General features: G+C 51.7%; 1 pseudogene; it reads right to left on the bottom strand.

The window, feature by feature from the left end:
* LOC101534752 (tubulin alpha-8 chain-like) overlaps nt 1-6000 on the bottom strand; it is a 29793-nt pseudogene that overhangs the window by 1063 nt on the left and 22730 nt on the right.

Raw genomic sequence — 6000 nt, 5'->3', positions numbered from 1 at the left:
CTGCTCCACCTCCTCCTCCTCCACCTCCTCCACCTCCTCCACCTCCTCCTCCTCCACCTCCTCCGCCTCCTCCACCTCCTCCACCTCCTCCTCCTCCACCTCCTCCACCTGCTCCACCTCCTCCACCTCCTCCTCCTCCACCTCCTCCACCTGCTCCACCTCCTCCACCTCCTCCACCTGCTCCTCCTCCTCCACCTCCTCCACCTCCTTCACCTCCTCCACCTCCTCCACCTCCTCCACCTCCTCCACCTCCACCCACCTGCCCCACCCCTCCTCCACCTCCTCCACCTCCTTCACCTCCTCCACCTGCTCCACCTCCTCCACCTCCTCCACCTCCTCCACCTCCTCCACCTGCCCCACCACTCCTCCACCTCCTCCACCTCCTCCACCTGCTCCACCTGCTCCACCTGCTCCACCTCCTCCTCCTCCACCTCCACCTCCTCCTCCTGCTCCACCTCCTCCACCTGCTCCACCTGCTCCACCTCCTCCTCCTCCACCTCCTCCTCCTCCTCCTCCACCTCCTCCTCCTCCACCTCCTCCACCTCCTCCACCTGCTCCACCTGCTCCACCTCCTCCTCCTCCACCTCCTCCTCCACCTCCTCCACCTGCTCCACCTCCACCTCCTCCACCTCCTCCACCTCCTCCACCTCCTCCACCTGCTCCACCTCCTCCACCTCCTCCACCTCCTCCACCTGCTCCACCTCCTCCTCCTCCACCTCCTCCTCCTCCTCCACCTCCTCCTCCTCCTCCACCTCCTCCACCTCCTCCACCTCCTCCACCTCCTCCACCTGCTCCACCTGCTCCACCTCCTCCTCCTCCACCTCCTCCTCCACCTCCTCCACCTGCTCCACCTCCTCCACCTCCTCCACCTCCTCCACCTCCTCCACCTCCTCCACCTGCTCCACCTCCTCCACCTCCTCCACCTCCTCCACCTGCTCCACCTCCTCCACCTGCTCCACCTGCTCCACCTCCTCCACCTCCTCCACCTCCTCCACCTCCTCCACCTCCTCCACCTGCTCCACCTCCTCCACCTGCTCCACCTCCTCCACCTCCTCCACCTGCTCCACCTCCTCCACCTGCTCCACCTGCTCCACCTGCTCCACCTCACCTCCTCCACCTCCTCCACCTGCTCCACCTGCTCCACCTGCTCCACCTGCTCCACCTCCTCCTCCTCCACCTCCTCCTCCACCTCCTCCACCTCCACCTCCTCCACCTCCTCCACCTGCTCACCCTCCACCTCCTCCACCTCCTCCACCTCCTCCACCTCCTCCACCTCCTCCACCTCCTCCACCTCCTCCACCTCCTCCACCTGCTCCACCTGCTCCACCTCCTCCACCTCCTCCACCTCCTCCACCTCCTCCTCCTCCTCCTCCACCTCCTCCACCTCCTCCACCTCCTCCACCTCCTCCACCTCCTCCACCTCCTCCACCTGCTCCACCTGCTCCACCTCCTCCACCTCCTCCACCTCCTCCACTCTCCTCCTCCTCCACCTCCTCCACCTCCTCCACCTGCTCCACCTCCTCCACCTGCTCCACCTCCTCCACCTCCTCCACCTGCTCCACCTCCTCTCCACCTGCTCCACCTGCTCCACCTGCTCCACCTCCTCCACCTCCTCCACCTGCTCCACCTGCTCCACCTGCTCCACCTGCTCCACCTCCTCCTCCTCCACCTCCTCCTCCACCTCCTCCACCTCCACCTCCTCCACCTCCTCCACCTGCTCCACCTCCTCCACCTCCTCCACCTCCTGCCACCTCCTCCACCTCCTCCTCCTCCACCTCCTCCACCTCCTCCACCTGCTCCACCTCCTCCACCTCCTCCACCTCCTCCACCTCCTCCACCTCCTCCACCTCCTCCACCTGCTCCACCTCCTCCTCCTCTACCTCCTCCTCCTCCTCCACCTCCTCCTCCTCCTCCTCCACCTCCTCCTCCACCTCCTCCACCTGCTCCACCTCCACCTCCTCCACCTCCTCCACCTGCTCCACCTCCTCCACCTTCTCCACCTCCTCCACCTCCTCCACCTCCTCCACCTCCTCCACCTGCCCCACCTGCCCCACCTCCTCCACCTCCTCCACCTCCTCCACCTCCTCCACCTCCTCCACCTCCTCCACCTGCTCCACCTCCTCCACCTCCTCCACCTCCTCCTCCTCCTCCTCCTCCACCTCCTCCACCTCCTCCACCTCCTCCACCTGCTCCACCTCCTCCACCTGCTCCACCTCCTCCACCTGCTCCATCTGCTCCACCTTCTCTGCACCACTCCTGACTCCAGTCTGACACAAAACAGTCACCCTTCTGGACTCTGCTCCTCAGGCTTCAGGCTGCTCCCCACAGCAGCTCCACAGATCGGGCCTCAGGCTGAGTGGCACTTTCTCAAAGCCAGACTTGATCCCCTCTAATTAAATGCACTCTTTTCCTTCACTAAATTACCATAATTTGCATGACATTCAGCTTGTGGTTCCCACTAGAGTTATTATGGCATTTCCAGCTTTATAAGCTCTTGAAGACAAGAACTGTATCTCATGCATACTTAACCCCCTAATTCACAACACTAGTGCCTTGTACCGAATAGGCACTCAAGCTACCACATAATTAGGATAGAATACATCAGTTATGTTACAAAGCAACTCAGCTCCACCCTCAGGTAAATCATAGAAGGTGCTCAAAACGGACTAAATCAAGAGTGGGCTAGCTGCTGACAGTGGGCCTCAGATTACTAGAACCTTCCAAGCACTTGGGACTTTTAAAAATCCAGGTGTCAAGTTCTATCAGGCCCAATGAACAGAACCTGCAGGGTAGGATCTCAACATGTCCATTTTCAAGTTCTAGGGTGATAACCACAGGCAGGTGAGGTATCACTTGTCTCATGTGCCACCAGTTCTTTTTTTTATTTATTATTTTAAATTCATTAATTACATTGTATTATGTGACACAGTTTCATAGGTACTTGGATTCTCCCCACCCCTCCACAAACCCTCCCACCATGGTGTGCCATCAGTTCTAACACAGTCCCCTGCAAATCCTCCCTGTCAGTGTAGAGGCACAAGAGAGAAGACATATAAACACCTTGCATTATTTCAGCCAGATTTAAGATTAGACAGATGATGACTAAAACTATCTGAAAAACACTGATTCACTTTTTAGATTCTAAATATTTTTGAAGACTCATTTGTTTGAAAGGCAGAGTGACAAGAGAGGGAGAAACAGAGAGAGAAATATTTCTGTAACATCACTCCTCAAATGTTACAACTGCAAGGTCTGGGTCAGGCCAAAGCTAGAAGCCACAGTCCATCCTGGTCTCCCACAAGTGTGACAGGGACCCAGATGACAGGGCCATCGTGTGCCACCTGGCAACTAGGGGAAAGCTGGACCATGCATGTAACAGCCTGTACCAGAACCTGTGCTAGAGGATGGGATGCCAGCACTGCAAGCAAGGGCTTATCCCATTGCATCACAATGTCAGCCCCCAATTTGAAATTTTTAGTAAGATTCATAAAACAGAGACAATCAGCAGTTACTAAGGGCAACAGTAAGAAAATGGAGAGATTTCAAGCAAAAGAGGAACAAGCCCTAGAAACCTAATGTGTAACATGAAACCAATAATCAATAAGAATTATATAAGCAAACTCTGATAAAACAGCAGACCTAAAGGTAACTGAGTGAAGTAAGGAATATGTGAATTAGCTTGACTGTGGAAATAATTTCACAACATATATGTGTATATCATGATGTATCTCTTAAACATACACAATTTCTATTTATAAATTATATCTCAATAGGGTGTGTGTGTGTGTGTTTAATTCTGCCTTTAAATGAGTAAATAAATTCTGAAACTTTTTAAAAAGTATTTTCAACAGAGCCCACAGAATGCTTCTTACAGGCCCCACTAATCATCAGGCATCAAAAATCTGGTTCCAAGCTCCTTCCCACTGAGGCTCCACTCTGGTTAATGTGACCTCCACCAACTGCCTGAATGAGACTGTGGGACTGAAGGGTCCACTCTTGGTAGCAGAGGGCAGAAATGAAGGTGCTAGATCCAGATAAACCACCATAATCTAGCAGATTTATCTTTTAAAATTGTGAGTTTCTCTGGGCCAGGGCCATGTTTCTACTTCCTTCCTGATCTACTGAATACTTTTCAAGACTGTGGTAGGCTCTTGCAGCTGTCAGGAGCCAAGCAACATCAATAATAAAAATGGGAAGAACAAAGTAGTAGCAGGACTAAACAGGAAAGATTAACTACCTAACGAGAAGGGAATGCTTGGCTAGCTAGAGAAAGATGAGTATGCATGCTGCATAGATATGCATAGTGTGCCTGCTAGCCAAAGGATGATCTATAAGGTTTTCAATTCACAAGCCTATATATCTGTGCATTTACTAACTCACAAGCTGAGGCAGCTCCCTTTCATATTTGAGACAGAGGAGCTGGGAAAGAGGCACTTGTAGAATAGACAGTGTGCTGCTCCAGACATAACCTCAGCTGACGCTGGTTGCTCAGCATCCTGCTTCCAGGGCACACAGCATGAGTCCCTCCAGCAAATGGCAGACAGCTTCTAGCAGTTATATCAGCAGAGGCTCTGCCTGAGCAGCCTGGCTCTGTGCAGGGCCAAACCAGCCCAAGCCTCCGAAACCTGAGGTGCCAAGCCTGCAGCACCAACACTCTCAAGTCTTTTCTAAATGCATCATGGACTTTCTGAGGGGTCAACAAAGGACTCTCTTTTATATGCACAGTCTAATGAAACCTCACAAGATAGTTTTCACAGGCTAATCTGCAACAAACTAATTTCAACTGCTAATAATATCTGCCGGTCTTGCCTGTTTTTGTAAACAAAGTTTTATAGAAACCCAGCTTCTATGTGGTTGTTCATATATTGGCAAGGGTTGCATTTGCAAAACTAAGTAATTGCAACAAACCCCATCAGGTCTGAAAAGATTTACCATCTGGGCCTTTATAGAAACTGGGCCAAAATCATCATGAAAAGAAGAAAAAGAAGAAGAAGAAGAAGAAGAGGAAGAAGAAGAAGAAGAAGAAGAAGAAGAAGAAGAAGAAGAAGAAGAAGAAGAAGAAGAAGAAGAAGAAAAAAAAAAAAAAAAAAAAAAGAAGCCGTATTAGCAGCTGCCACCCAGCCAGCAGGCTAACATTCAGGAAGAATTTCAGGTCTCATTGCTGAACTTCCCTGTCTTGGTGGCTGTGATACAGGCAGTGGTGCCCACTGAACAATCCACACTCTCCCTCCTCTCTCTGGGTCTAACAGTGAGGTGGGGCCGAAGGACTAGTGGTATCCATGGTGGCAGATCTGAACTGTTCTGCCCGGGGCTGTCTCCCTGAAGCAGTGACCAATGCAGTTGCATGTTCCAGAAGCAGCGGTCACCAGACAGTACAGAATCCACAGACAGTCCTCATTGGATGTACACTGTGAGCAAAGAAATAAACCTCTAATGGGCGACATTGAGATCTCAGAGTGATTTTTTCCCAGACCGTTTTCCAATCTGCTCCAGCCAGTATGTTAGGAAGGTGGCAAAGCAGGACAGGCTCATAGGTTTCTCTCTCTTTCTTCTGTTCCATAAAGCTATAGGACAAGGTCAATTCTACCACTCCCAGTCCTCCATCTCGCAACCCTACTTGAATTATAAATCAGCCACACAGCCTCAGTACCACTGGAAATGTTCCTCACAAACAGAAGTGGTTGAAAGAGCACAAGACTGAGTTAGCACAAACTCATAGCCAGAGCAAAGCTGAAACCTCATCAAGAACCACATGGAAGAAACAATCAACATAACCACAGGGGGCTCAGGATAGGGCTTCCTTTTTGGGACAATCATCTTTCCTCCACAGTTCCATAACTTTCAGTGTGATCAAGGAGGAAAAAAAAGTTTTCAAAAATGTGGCAGATGAGTTCAAATTTCAACCCTGCCTCTTAACAGTTACAGATTCAAACCTAGCACCTTAAAACTCAATTTTTGATGTGTTCAGGGCTTAAAAGACAGCATATTTTAAGAACATAA

The sequence above is a fragment of the Ochotona princeps genome, chromosome 2 (assembly GCF_030435755.1).
Source record: "Ochotona princeps isolate mOchPri1 chromosome 2, mOchPri1.hap1, whole genome shotgun sequence".
NCBI classification, from domain to species: domain Eukaryota; kingdom Metazoa; phylum Chordata; class Mammalia; order Lagomorpha; family Ochotonidae; genus Ochotona; species Ochotona princeps.
This window is presented reverse-complemented; position numbering and strand designations above follow the sequence as displayed.